Raw genomic sequence first — 15,800 nt, forward strand, 5'->3', positions numbered from 1 at the left:
CGGAGTTATCTTTGATCAGGATTTATCCTTTAACTCCCACATGAAACAAACTTCAAGGACTGCCTTTTTTCACCTACGTAATGATGCCAAAAAGTGCATGCATTTGTTACTTCTAGGCTGGACTACTAATTCCTTATTATCCAACTGCCCGAATAAGTCCCTTAAAACTCTCCAGTTGATCCAGAATGCTGCGGCACGTGTACTGACAATAACTAGGAAAAGAGATCATATCTCTCCAATATTAGCTTCTCTGCACTGGCTCCCTGTAAAATTTAGAATAGAATTTAAAATCCTTCTCCTCACCTACAAAGCTTTTAATGGTCAGGCACCATCGTATCTTAAAGATCTCATAATACCATATTACCCGACTAGAACACTGCGCTCCCAAGATGCAGGGTTACTTATGTGCTAGAGTCTCCAAAAGTAGAATGGGAGCCAGAGCCTTCAGTTATCAAGCTCCTCTTCTGTGGAATCAGGTATCATTTTGGGTTCGGGAGGCAGACACCATCTCCACATTTAAGAGTAGGCTTAAGACTTTACTCTTTGATAAAGCTTTTAGTTAGGGCTGGCTTGGGTGAGTCCAGAACCATCCCTTAGTTATGCTGCTATAGGCCTAGACTACCTGGAGACTTAACATGAGACTTTCCTCTCTCCTTCTCTCCCTCTCCATCTGTATGATCAGGAATAATGTGAAGATTGTACCTTAATATATGAAACTATTGATGTCATGGTGATTTTGAGGTAATTATGTGCTTGTAGCCATGATTAGAAAAAAGTGGATTCTTTGTGTGGTCCAGGTTATAGATTGATTAATTTATTATGTTTCTATAAGGAAAGGATTAGGTGCACCTTGACTATATTATGTATTTTTAATATTTAGGGTTACCCTCTCTGTTGTCACTTTTTCCATCCCCCTTCCCTCCCCTTCTTTTGTCTCCTTTCTCTTGATGATGTATCATTTGTTTTTTTACCAATAGGCTACCACATTGATAGAGAACCATCTTTCCTTCAACGCATTAGAGTAACACAATACAGTACTTTTTACAACGACCCTGATGAAGAACTGTGTTGGTCGCAACGCGTTGGTCATTTTCAATACATATTGCCATTTAAATAACGGCATTTTAATTTTGCACAAATCCTGCAGTGTGCCTTGGATCGTTTGTGAAGGAGACTTGCATTTTACATTTGATTGAATGGGCCTCTTCTGTGGAATCAGGTCCCAGTTTGGGTTGAGGAGGCAGACACCATCTCCACATTTAAGAGTAGGCTAAAGACTTTACTCTTTGATAAAGCTTATAGTTAGGGCTGGCTTGGGTGAGTCCTGAACCATCCCTTACTTATGCTGCTATAGGCCTAGACTGCCGGGAGACTTAACATGATGCACCTCTTTCCTCTGTCCTCTCCATCTGTATGCATTTTTATCCCATTACTGCATGTTACTAACTCAACATCTTCTCTCTCCCGTAGTTCTGTGCTTTCTCGTTTCTCTCCTCTCTCCTTCTGTCGCTTTCAGCAGGTATTTCTGCCACCGGAGCTTTGGGGTCTGGGTCTGTGGTTGTGTGCCTGCTCGACAACTGCTACTACAGTTGTTGTTAGTGGCTCTGTTACTGATGCTGATGCCTCCCTAACCCTTGACGCTATATAAATAAAATTGAATTGAATTGAAAAGTGACAGTTTTATTATTAGTGGTAGTATTTTTGTAATATATACATTTTTTTATTAAATGTCATAATAATGGGAAAGTCTCATGACCTCAGATGAAGGTAATATAACCAAAATCATTTGGCAAAATAAACATGTTATTCATTTATTGCAAAGGACCTGCGTTGTTATGCTTCATTCAACTGGTCTGCATGTGTTGTCAGAATTTGATATTCATGAAACTCAAATGACAGTCAAATTCGTAATCTGCGTTAATGTGTGATGATTTTTTAGACTTGGAGGGATTAAGGCAAGGTAATCCTTTGTCACCAATTCATTTTGAGATTTTTGTTCAAAATTCCTCATCAATCTCTGACAGTTTGAACAATGCAGAAGTCTCAGAGGCAAAGCAAAGAAGAATCACTACAGGAGTTACAGTGAAATTACTTAATCTTGTGACTGTTTTTAATAGCCAGGCTCCATATTATGTCTGAAAATAATTACGTGCTTTCACGAATATGAGCAGACGTTCTGTCTAAGATTGGCAGAGGATAATCTCTGAAGTGTTTTAACTGTTTAAGTTTGTAACATTTGGAAAAAGAAGTATCATTTTCTTTATAGTATTTTTAACTGTCTATGCTTTCCAGAGCCAACTGAAATCTAATTTCTTGCTTGTTTTATTTTTCCTGTGCATTTGTTTTTATGTTATAAATTTATGAGGCATTCTGCTTAAGTCTTATTGATGCCAGTTTTCTTTTAGTGAATGTGGGAAGCTACCTGTAGTAGTGTTTGTCAGCACTATGTCACACTGTAGTGCTGACATAGTGCTGCATGCTACATGACATGACATTGTTTATTGTCAGCATCACAGTGGCATCTAATATACTCAGTGAATACTGCACTGTCTCCAGTGCTATCTGTAATGTGAAAGGTGAAACTTTTGTGATGAACCCACAGAGAATTAACACCAACTCTGCAACATTTATCTAAGTAATAAATTAAATAAAATGTAATTGTGTCGCAGAAATTAGATACTGTACCAAGGCACACTTGATCATTTTGCTTTTTAAATGTTGTAAAGTTTATTTGAAAGTTCCATCCATTAGCTATCCTTTGGAGGGCACAATTCTTTCCAGCCTGACTCATCCACAATTGATGGAATCACCAGCTAACAAAGCAGCACCAAAGCAACCCTTCATGGACTGGTAATGTTAACTGGGCATGGCATAGTGTAATAGTGTGCACAGCTAAGCACAGGACTGCTTAACTTTTGTCAATGAACATGTAATGAATTGGTTCATTCATTCATTCACTGGTTCAAAATTTGGTAGCCACATGCTAAGTTGATGTTAGTTATGCTTCAGGCATGCACTTATAGTGTGGTAGTTTAGGTGTTATCCTTTCCTGGTTTATTTTGGTGGTATTCTTCTTCCCTTGTGTATGTTGTGTTTTTACTTCCTGTTTGTGTTTTCCCTCCAGTTTTGATTGTTGGTCCTCCCTTGATTGTTTGCACCTGTGTCTCATTGTCTCACCTCCCCTAGGGTATTTAGTCTGGGTCTTTTCTTTGTTCAGTGTTGGATCATCATTGTACACATGGTGTTGTTCCTGCCAAGCGTGTTTACCTGATCCGGCTACTTCACCCTGAGACCGCTTCCTCGTCATCTGCTTTTGGGTCCACATACCTCCATACAGCACCCCTTACGACAGAATGATCCAACCAAACATGGACCCAGAAGCTAATAACTCGGAAGTAGCACCCTATCACTGAACGCTAACTAACCGAGAGATTCTGCTAGGCCAGCATGAACAATTACTCCGGACTCTGACAGACAGCAAACAGGCCATGGTTTCCCAAATCACACAGCTAACCCAGCAGGTCTCCCGACCCACCACCCAGCTCTCAACAGCCGGCACCACCTCGCCTACAGATCCCGGTCACTCTCCACTACCCACACAGATCACTTCTGCTACTAGCCCTGATCGACTCAGGAGCGGTGGACTCTTTGCTGAATCGCCTCAGCCCCCAGTCCCTGGACTCTTTACTGGATGGCAGCAGCCGTCACTCCCTGTCTCTGCTGGATGGCAGCAGCCGTCACTCCCTGTCTCTGCTGGATGGCAGCAGCCGTCACTTCCTGTCCTCGCCGCCGCTGGATCGCAGCCGCACCCTGTCCTTGCCGCCGCTGGATCGCAGCCGCACCCTGTCCTCGCCGCCGCTGGACAGCAGCTCCCTGGACAGCAGCTCCCTGGACTCTCCACCAGACCTCAGCAGCCCCCTGGACCCCCTGCTGGATCACAGCCGACTCCTTTCCCGGCTGGATCGCAGCAGCTCCTTACTCCCAGGCCTGAGGTTCCGAAGACGGCACTATGTCCGGAGGTCCAGTCGCCGGCTCCATGTCACAATTCCTCGACAACGGCACCAAATCCTGTTGTCCAGTTGCCGGTCCCATGTCCTGCTGCCACGCCGGTTCCAGTCCCTGCTGGGTCGCAGCAGCCCCTTGCTCCAGTCCCTGCTGGGTCGCAGCAGCCCCTTGCTCCAGTCCCTGCTGGGTCGCAGCAGCTCCTTGGTGCGGAGTCATCTCCAGCCGCCGGCTCCCTGTCCCAAGGCCTAGCCGCCGGCTCCCTGTCCCGAGGCCCAGCCGCCAGCTCCAGATCCAGCTGCCTCGCCACCCTGCCTTGATGTCCCGCCATCACCAGTTCCAGGTCCAGCCGCCTTGTCGCCAGCTCCCAGCCCTGCCGCCTCGGCGCCCTGCCTTGACGTCCCGCCGGGCTCCAGGTCCAGCCGCCTCGGCGCCCTGCCTTGATGTCCTGCCATCGCCGGCTCCCCGCTCTGATGTCTCGTTGCCAGTCCCCGGCCCCGCTGTACCGCCACTGGTCCCTGAGCGGATGGGCAGGCCTCCAGAAAGGGCCAGTCCTCGGCAACAGCCTCCAAAGACTCTCGGTCTTCGCCGCCGGCCTCCAGAAGGATTCCAGCCTCCAGAATGGCTTCGCCTCCGCCTCCGCCGCCGGCCTCCCGAATGGTTCAGCATCCGCCGCCGGCCTCCAGAAGGGTTTCGTCTTCACCGCCGGCCTCCCGGAGGGTTCAGCGTCCGCCACCGGCCTCCAGAGATTCTCGGCCTTCGCCGCCGGCCTCCAGAAGGATTCCAGTCTCCAGAAGGTTTCAGCGTTCGCCGCCGGCCCCCAGAATGGCTCTGCCTTCGCCGCCGGCCCCCAGAAGGGTTGCGTCTTCGCCACCGGTCTCCAGAAGGGTTGCGTCTTCGCGCCGGCCTCCAGTGACTCTCCGTGTTCGTCGTCGGCCTCCAGAGGGGCTCAGTGTTCGCTATCAGCCTCCTGTGACTCTCAGTGTTCGCCACCGGCCTCCTTTGACTCTCAGTGTTCGCCGCCGGTCTTCTGTCTGGTCTTCGGATGGTGTCAGTCTCCATCACGGACCTCGGCAGTTCAGCTCCGAGGTCCCCAGCTCCGCACCTGTCCAGCCCCAGGCTGTCCGCCCCAAGTCTCCCACCTGGTCCTTGACCTTCACTGTACTTTCTTTGTTTCTGACATAACACATGTATTCAAGCTAGTGCACATGGAACGGAGGCAGAACAACGAAACATACACATATTCTTCTCACACACACTCCTTTTTGTACCTTTTAGTTAGATTATATTGTGTGTTTTACTTTTGTTATTTTTTAAATAAATGCGTTTGAAGACACATGCTGGTCTATTTAATGTTACACAAGAGTGAATGCTGCGAACTATTCAGAATTCCAAAACCCTTCAACCTTTACTAGCTATTGATGGTAATTTTGGTTGTAGTTTTTAATTTAATTATAAATAAGAGTTCCAAATTGATAGTTTAGTATATTTGATGACACTAAATTAATTAATGAGCTATCGCTTTTCCTTTCTTTAAGGGTGGTGCCCCGATGTGAATTTAATGCAAATTAAATTCTATTATTTAATATAAATATTGATTATTTCTGATAACCCAAAGTGAGTGCAATCACTCTCTTTGAGGCTTATTAATTATTGTTAGATTTTGTGGTATCCTTTAAACCATTTTTTATCTACAGCTATGGACAATTTAGAGTCTACAATTAAAATAACCTGTATGTCTTTGGACTGTGGGTGGAAGCCGGAGCATCCAGGGGAAAACCCATGCATGCACGGGGAGAAATTATAGAAGTTATAAATACAAATTCTAAAAAGTATTGATTACTTTTGTAAATTTACTATACTAACTGTTTTCAAACTCTTTAAAATTTTAAATTGAAGGACACATAATGACTTGTTTAAGACTTGAACTTGACATGGGGCTTAATTGTAATTTGCAAAATAATGACTTTCTCCCAAATTTGGTTTTACGTGTCCCCTGAAAAGTTTTGTTTTGCTGTGTACGAGTTTCTTTCTGGGTATCTTTATCTTTATATGTGTTGTCAAATTGGTGAATGTGTTTTGTCTCTGCGTTTTCAAATGTAGTGCACTGACCTCTTTCTGCCACCATCGGTAAAACCTTATTTATTTATTCCATCCACCATTTTTATATTGTGACAAATTGAACAAAAAGAGTAAAACAATAGTAAAGATGTAAGCAGTTGCATTACAGCTTGTTAGTCTTTCTGTTTTCATTGTTAGCTTTAAATGGCACATGGCTTAGAACCCCTGTCTTAATTGATCATAAAGCAAAAGCCGTTTTTCTCTCTTCCAGGCTCAGTGACAACTCCAGCACTTTTCACATCATTTCACCTTCCACCCTTCCACACTCTACAACTGAGACAGTGTGTCCTGACATGAGCAATGTATTATTACCACTATAAACTGTGGAGTAAATGATACTTAGTGCGTGTGATGATGGGCCATGGCAGGAAGATGAACAGGTTGGCCTGTGTTAGTCACCAGCCCCTGTGGACTGTCACGCCTGACTAAGTGATTAATGGCAACCCTACAGCACTGTGTGCAGGCGTGTTTATTTGTGTGCAGATTGTGTTTGGAAAGGAGACTAATAGCTGGTGTGTGTCAGTGTTAATTTAGTTAACGAAAACTATTACGAAAAATGTTCATCAACAACCTTTTTTCCACTAAGACGAGACGTTGACAATCAAAAAATAGATCTTTGATAATAGAAACTATGACGAAATTTATGTTTTGCTATTGTTGACGAGATGACACAAGACTAAAATGTTAGTGGTGGGCTATCAGACATTTAAAAAATGTAGAACATTTTTCCCCAATTGTGCGTCTAGTCTGTCTGACAAAATATAAACAATGCATCCCTGTCACTGACTGATGTGTGTGAGAATTAATAATTTAAATTAAGGTTGCTTGCCTATTATATTAATACCATGTTGAAATTTTTGTACACATACACACACACAGGGCATGAGGTTTAACAGTTCAAAGTGCTGTCCTGCAGACTCGCTGACTGCAGGGAAAAGTTGATTAGCTGTTGCAAACAGGCTTACATTTATACAAAGAAACAGGGATATCAGAAAGAACATCATGTACCGAGGACAGTATGTATTGTAATGACCATGAGAGGAAAAGTATCAGTTTTGGGGAATGAAGCAGAGACTTTAGCAACTTACAAACAGAGATAGTGTAGGATTCCTCCACTAGGGTGCTGTCTCCACACGAAGGGTGGACTCGTGTGCCAAGAGGCTGGGACCAGCCTGTGCACCCCTGAAGGGAGAGCTAAGTCTAAACTACAGCTCCTCCCCACCTCTGTAGAAACCTATCAGATAGTTGTACCTTTTCATTTAAAACTCTGTCTAATGTTAAGAATAGCATTCTTTTTTAGGATGATGGCTACAGATTAACAGCTTGCTGACTGTGGTTTTCTGAATAGAAAAGATCCTTGTACAAGATGTTTTTGATCCTCCAATGCTTTAATAAATGCCAAATTAAGGAATAGCTTCTCTCCAGACTTTTGCAAATAAACGAACGCGCTGAAAAATGTGCAGAATGATGTGACGTGTGCAGATGCTGTCCCTAACCGACAGTGAGTTACTGACAACAACATGATGGCTTCAACAAAGGGTTTGGTCGGAAAAAAAGAATAGATCTATGGACACACTTTATTTATAATTCGGCAGAAAGTAAAACACAATGCACTGTGGTAATGGGAGATGGAGAGACACCCTGTGGATATTAGGTGGGAAGAATACAACCAACCTGAAAAGACACTTGATGGCGCATCACCCTGATATTTATGCCATGGTAAATTAGCTATCTGTAAGTCCTAATGTAAACATATTATATATTTGATTACTGGGCAGTCGGCTATGTCAACTTGTGGCAAATTTGCTAGCAGGCCGCGTTGGCTTAGCCTGGCTGAAAAACATTATTTCTCGCAAAATGAGTTTTCAGTTTGCAGTAGTAAATGAATGAATGAGCCTGGCTTCCAGGCTAACGTTGGCTGGGTTAATGTGTTAGATAACATCAGTTTGCTAGCTTTAAATCTTGTTAGTGAAACATGCATGGCTTGACAATTAATGATATAACTTGTCTGGGACAAGTGAAATGCTTTATCATATATTGTTCTATAGTGAAACATATGGGGTTAGGGTCAGAGTCAGCATTGATATCAGTTTACACAGATTCAAAGTAATACCCCAGAGACATTGAGTATGACTTTATACAGGTGCCCCAAGCAATGCCCCCTTTTCTTAGCCGACATTATCAAAGGTGATTTTAACCTACATGTCGACAATAAGTCAGATTCCAAAGCCATTGAATTTTTAAATATTTTGAATTATATGGATTTTGGTGATAACACACAGACTTACTGTTGATGTATCCTCCATTGTTGATATGGCTTTGTCTGATCATTTTTATGTATTCTTTTCGGTTACAGCACAGCACTGAAAAATACAGAACGCCCTGTTAAAAAACGGTGTCTTACCCCTGAGGTTGCTGCAAAATTTATGACCTGTTTAGAAGGTATACCAGCAGCTATTCTACCATCCTCATGTGAAGGCATGGCAAATCACCTAATTACCAAACTCAGGTCAACTATCGAGACTGTCAAAAAGAGAAAGGCCAACCCCAAACAGTTATGAAATTACTAAATTAAAGAGAAATTGTTATGTGGCAGACAGAAAATGGAGAAAAAAATGTAATGCCCATCTCAACATTTTCAGATTGCTAGCCTAGACTGCTGAGAGACTTCTCATGATGCACTGAGCTCCTCTCTCCTGCTCTCCCTCTCCATCTGTATGCATTTTTATCCCATTAATGCATGTTACTAAGTCGACATCTTCTCTCTCCCGAAGTTGTGTGCTTTCCAGTCTCTCTCCTCTTTCCTTCTGTCGCTTTCAGCAGGTATTTCTGCCTCCGGAGCCACCTGCTGCCCCCATGTTCCTGCTCGACAACTGTTACTACAATTGTTATTGTTAGTCTTATTACTATTATTATCATTATTATTCCTATCATTATCATTCTTGTTATTATTACTTTATTAATATTAATATTACCACTACCATTACATTATTATTATTCTAAATTCTAGGTGAAATTTGTATTGTGCTTCTTCTTGCTGCTATTTCATATTTTCTTTGGTATTTTTGTCATATAGAGAGATGCAGTGATGATTGCTGGATAATATGTATGTCAGTCATTATTTGATCATGTGCATAAAATAATTGATTAATAAATATGTGAAGATGAATTAATTGTTTTGATCTTACAAGAAAAGGTTAATGCATACAGTATACTTTTGCATTTACACATTGCTTATTTATATAATATATTGATATTATATTTATATACATGTAGCGTGAACACGATGTTGAATTGACGATGAACAATTTTACCTCTTTCATTGAGACAGGAAGGAACTTTTCTTGATTTTGCTATTCACATGACCTCTGGGTCACGAAACAGGCCCTGCAGGACTCCAGCAGGACACTAATGGAAGGTGTAGTGACAAATGGCTAATTTACGATGGGACAGAGTTCACATTAAAGTGTAGCATGATCAACCCCGATCCTGATGAACATTTTGGATCTTTATTAATGAAAAGAATTAAACTTTTCTGAAAGCTGGCTTCTAAGTCATAAACCAGGCATGTCCAGGGCACTGATAAGCCTTCTCCAGCAATCTCCTCTGTCCTCATGACCTTTGCTGGACTCAGGTCACTAATGGAAGGTTGAATGACAATTTCTCGATTTACGGCGGCCTGCAAAAACTCACTTAGCATGAACAACCTAAGCCACTCTAGTAAATTACAACATACCCTCCCTGATCGTGCATAACACAACCTGACACCACCCTCTTTGAAGGATCATCTCATGATCTCTGGTCTTCATCAAGTGAAAACGAGGACTTGTCAATCTAAGACTAAAGGAACAAAGAAAACGACTTTGCCGTGCACAATCAAGTATAAATCCATGTGTTACATTAAGTAACAACATGCAGAACTTGATGTTGTCATGCTGATGCCACTAGACCTTGTCAAAAGGAACTGTTCTTTATGTAAAGAAATTAATATGATGTCATACAAAGTGCGGGTCACCATTTTTTGCATTAACAAAACTATTCTTTCAGGACATCCATAATAATTTTGGACAGCATGTGTGATAATTTGGGATACAGTTTCAGTAGTGTAAGTCCTTGCTTGCCACTCTAATGACATATTGCCAAAATATTTTCAACTGATCTCTTGTTGTCTTAACCTTATTATTAATCAATTGAACATACCTAAGGTTACTGGATGGTACTTATTTGCCTATTATGATGTGCTTAATAGCTAATGACACAGGAATTATGAATATGTATCTATGCAATAATTAATTTATCATGGCTGGTAATAAGAGGAAATGTAAGTGAAAGGCTGAATTCCATAGGCCCTCAGTGCACGTTTGTGTGTCTGCTGACTCCCCTCCTCCTCTCACTCCTCAGAGAGGAAACTCAAGCAGACAGACATTCATGATACAAAAATTGCTGAAATAATTTGTGTGATTTTATTTCATTTACTGTTACAGATATGTGTGTATAACCCATACATGGGGTGTCATAATAGCAGATGTCTACCTTGTATGACATTTAATCAACGCTGTCTGTTAATTACTTATAAGTGGACAACACCCTGTTTTATTCTTAAAAGTGTGGTGTGCCTTCCAACAACTGATAAGAAAAAGCTGGGAGAATTAAACTTATATAAACTTCCTTTTTATCAGGCTAAGTCCCTTAAGACTCTCCAGTTGATCCAGAATGCTGCGGCACGTGTACTGACAAGAACTAGGAAAAGAGATCATATTTCTCCAATATTAGCTTCTCTGCACTGGCTCCCTGTAAAATCCAGAATAGAATTTAAAATCATTCTCCTCACCTACAAAGCTCTCAATGGTCAGCCACCATCGTATCTTAAAGAGCTCATAATACTTTATTACCCCATGAGAACACTGCGCTCCTAGAGTGCAGGGTTCCTAGAATCTCCAAAAGTAGGTCCCAGTTTGGGTTCGGGAGGCAGACACCATCTCCACATTTAAGAGTAGGCTAAAGACTTTCCTCTTTGGCAAAGCTTATAGTTAGGGCTGGCTTGGGTGAGTTTTCAACCATCCCCAGTTATGCTGCTATAGACCTATACTGCTGGGAGACTTCTCATGATGCACCTCTTTCCTCTCCCCTCCCTTCCCTCTCCATCTGTATGCATTATTATCCCATTAATGCATATTACTAACTCGACATCTTCTCTCTCCCGTAGTTCTGTACTTTCCAGTCTCTCGCCTCTCTCCTTCTGTCACTTTCACCAGGTATTTCTGCCTCCGGAGCCACCTGCTGCCCCCATGTTCCTGCTCGACAACTGTTACTACAATTGTTATTATTAGTCTTATTACTACTATTATCATTATTATTCCTATCATTATCATTCTTGTTATTATTACTTTATTAATATTAATATTACCACTACCATTACATTATTATTATTCTAAATTCTAGGTGAAATTTGTATTGTGCTTCCCCCGTTCTTTCTAACCTCCCCCCCAACTTTGAGTCTGGTCCTGCACGAGGTTTCTGCCTCTTAAAGGAAGTTTTTCCTTGCCACTATCACCAAGTGCTTGTTTATGGTGGGATTTGTTGGGTCTCTGTAAATTGAAACTATTTAATTAAAATAATTATTTCTTATTTTCTGTGGTATTTTTGTCATATAGAGAGATGCAGTGATGATTGCTGGGTAATATGTATGTCCAATGTCAAGTCTTTATTTGATCATGTGACGAGACGATATGATATACGGTAGCTAGTTTAGGTGCAAAATCTGTCAAGCCTGACAAGCTGAGCAAATCTGCAAGCCAGGTGAGCAGTCATGCCTTTCAATCATAAACGTGGCAGTAAGAAAAGACGAGAGAAAATAACAGGAGATGGTATCAAAGCTCCCTAAATTTGATTCATTTGGCTTTTTTATAAACAGTTGCCAGCCCACGAACGACCACCTCCATAGCAGCAATGCAGCAGTTCGACTGGCATCAGCATCACTGCCCTTGGTGTGTCAACAACTATACAGCAGGTAAAGTTTGGATAGCGCTAGATATAACATTAGTCCTAAATAATCATATTGCGTTATATATCATTTTCAAGACAAGTTATACATACATTATGGTAGGCTTACTAGGCTACAAGTTGGCTACAAGTAACTCACTTGTAGGTGAGTACAAGTGCTTTTTCAAGGGGATTTGGGGTATCTGATGGGCTGCCGTACCCCTATTTAACAGATTTATCATTTTGGAGTCAGGTTGTCACCGAGCACCTGTTTCATTGTGTATGTGTTTTTCAGATGTATTAGTTACACTTTCTTATCTATAATCATAACAATTATTACTATTGTTATTTTTACACAAGATAATTAATTGTTTTGCTTGGTGCTTGTAAATTGTAGGTAGGTAGACTATGAGGAGTATAATGTTACACCATCATGTCAAGGCCCTGTTGTTGATGAACCACAGCCCACAGCATTATTAAAACACAGTTTAGAAAAGTCATAGTTGTTGAGAATTATAAAGGCACTTACCAGTAGCCCTGGGTGATACATTGTTAGTCTCGTTATGAATAATAAGAGGATATTAAGGTGATAGCTGAACTGACAATGAGACAACTGTACTGCCAGGCTATATTCATAGATGTCGTTAATGCGGACATCCTTCCTGCTTTTTATGTGTAGGATATATGGCAGAAATAATGCTGTTTGTTTTTGGGACATGGTGTTGTTTTTTGTTATAATATTATAATATTGCAGCTTTCTTCTGTCTCATCGTGTGCTATAGGCTTCTTTTGACTATCATCTCTTGCCTTCAAATAGGAGTGCACTTGAGGTTATTGCATCAAAAATGCCTTTTGTTAAAGTCAGAGGTCATTTCAGCACCACAGTGAAATAGACAGCTCCTCTGCTCTCAGGAGCTAATGCTTATTTTCATGTTTCAGCACTTTCACCATCAGAACCCTATCCATGGTATTGATAGCGTTCTCTTTGACCTCTCTACTTTCCCAATACAATAGCCTAAGTAACTCATTCGACTGTAAAATCCAACACATTGTTGGTAAAATATATATATGCCGTGTGTGTGTGCACTTCATAACTAGTAATAATAAAATAAATAAATAATAATAAAAATTTATTTATAGAGCACTTATAAAAACAAAGTACAAAGTGCTTCACAACAAGAGAAATAAAATACCACAGTGAATGATAATATACATAAAAACAATAAAATAAACAGACAGCTCAGGTAAGATCAGGATATGTTTTCCGTAAAAAATGCGTTTTGAGAAGCGACTTGAAAGAAGACACTGACTCAGACAACCTTATTTTTTTAAGCAAGTTGTTCCAGAGCCTCAGAGCCCTGATGGCAAAAGCTCTGTCCCCCTTAGTTTTAATCCTGGACTCAGGAACAGACAGAAGCCCACTAAACTATGCACTCAGTTTAGTATATTGTTTGTATTATGCACATTTTGTAAATTCAAACACACATATTAATAAACCATTTGCACAGATTATTAAACCATACACATTGATTAATAAACTGTATGGGTTGGTAACCAACATGGTCCCGGTTCCAGGCTATGCATCTGGCATTCAGAATAAAAGCGGGGAATTATAATTAAAGCTATATAATTATATAATTAAATTAGTAAAGCTAGTAAATTGACCTTGTGTTAAGATAATTTTGTCAGATGCAGTCCTTGTTTTTGCTAATTTATCCATGAAATTACTGTCAAATTATCCTAAAAGGGATGCTGCCCATTTTATCTATGCAGCAACATTTAATTTTTCAAATTTATTTATGTATTTTCTTATAGAAAAAGCTGCTACCAGTTTTATTTTTGTATGAAATAATTTCATTTCTGTATGAGGAAAAGTTACCAGGGATGCACTGTAGTCTTAGAGCTATATTTGTCTTTGTAAGGACATGTTTGTATTGTATTTATAAAGACATTTTTGATAAGAGTCCTGTCCTGAAGACATCCATATGCCAGTATTCAATCATAGTCATAGCGCCACCTACTGGCAAAGGAAATTACACGTTTTATACTTTGACATACTCCTCCTAGCAGGTTGACCACATCCACCCCAAATGTTGGCAGATAAGCCTTAAAACATTGATGATGCTATGTGGCGTGGCGTCGACTGTTGAATTGATGTTTCACCATGACACAGGAAGTTGTTGTAACTTGAGTGTACATGGTCAAATCTTCACAAGAGTCCCGGCCTGAAGAAATCTACAGGCCAATAGTGAATATTTGTCATAGGGCCACCCACTGGCAACAGGAAGTTAGCCTTCAACGAAGTAGACCACGTGGTACGTTTCACCTAGATGTAGGAAATTTCTGCAGCCTATGTATCACCCCAAGACATACAAAACAGCCTCTTGGAGTCATACCCTAAACCCAATAGAAAGTCAGCCATTTTGAATTGAATCTGCACTTTTAAGCCTTTTTTTTTTTCCCATTTACAGGCTCCGTATTTCCGTATTCTTGAGAATGAATCAGATCGACTCAAAAAAATTTGCAGTGCAATCTAAAGACCTTCATGATGAAAAGTTGTGCTAAGTGTAAATTTTCGCTTAAGGGTGTGTCCGTAGCGTGGCATCGAATTTTGATGTTTCGCGAAGATACAGGAAGTTACTGTAACTTCAGTGTACGTGGTCAAATCTGCTCAAAATTTCACATGTTTGATAAGAGTCCCAGCTTAGGGACATCTACATGCCAATTAGGAGATATAGTCATTGCACCACCTACTGGCAACAGGAAGTAAGCATTGTGTGACGATCATCATTTGATTTAACAAATGCATTCACACAGAAGAGAAACAAACAGAGGGAGATAGAGCCATGATATCATGCAAACTAAGGAGAGAGGGAAAGAAGGGGAGAGGATGAATCTCCTGGGGGATGAAGATCCAGATCAAGGACTGGATTGAACTCCTTCGTCCAATATTCAAGAAAAATCAGAGCCGTGTCTCAATCGACCTCCGGCAACGACGTCGTGGATTGCGGCACGGCCCAGGAGTTGCGAGGGCCCTCTTGCTCTACTTGCAGCTATAATGTTGTAATTATTATTCACATCATTGTATTATTATTTTTACACAAGCTGTCATGGTTTTGGGTTTAAGTTTAGTTGTTTCCTATATTATTTCCTGTTTATTTTTGGACTTCACTTCCTGTCTTTGTGTGTTTCCTTCCAGTTTTGATTGTTTGCCCCACCTTAATTAGTTTCATCTTTCACCAGTGAGAGTATATTCCAGAGTATAGAGTACACCAGAGTATATAGTCTGTGTGTTTCCCTTGTTTCTTTGTCAGTTCGTCTTTGTCCCACGTGTCAAGAGTTCTACCATTTTCCCTGGTTTTCTTGTGCTTTTGAACTTTCTGCCTGATTATTTGGACTTTGGATGGTATTTGGACTTTCTACCTGATTATTTGGACTGTGGATTATTTAGTTCCCTGCTGGATTTTGGTTTTCTTGTATTGGACTGCATTCTGGATTTGACCCTTGCCTGCCTCACTATACCATAAGCCTGTTATTCATTGACTTTTATAGTAAATCACCTTAACTGCGCCAGCTCAGCCTCCTAGTCTGCGTTTGGGTCCTATTCCTTGTGTTTCTCGGTTACCCTGCTTGACACACGTGATACAGGCAGCATAGGATGTTTCAACTCTTTCAAATAAAGATAATGCATTTAC

The 15,800-nt window shown here is 41.0% G+C and overlaps 1 protein-coding gene across 11 annotated transcripts in view; it reads right to left on the bottom strand.

The window, feature by feature from the left end:
* The window catches only part of rbfox1 (RNA binding fox-1 homolog 1), a 267,586-nt gene that overhangs the window by 61,433 nt on the left and 190,353 nt on the right, over positions 1 to 15,800 (bottom strand). The gene's annotated exons all lie outside the window — the stretch shown is intronic.

The sequence above is a fragment of the Siniperca chuatsi genome, linkage group LG21 (genome assembly GCF_020085105.1).
Source record: "Siniperca chuatsi isolate FFG_IHB_CAS linkage group LG21, ASM2008510v1, whole genome shotgun sequence".
Classification (NCBI taxonomy): Eukaryota; Metazoa; Chordata; class Actinopteri; order Centrarchiformes; family Sinipercidae; genus Siniperca; species Siniperca chuatsi.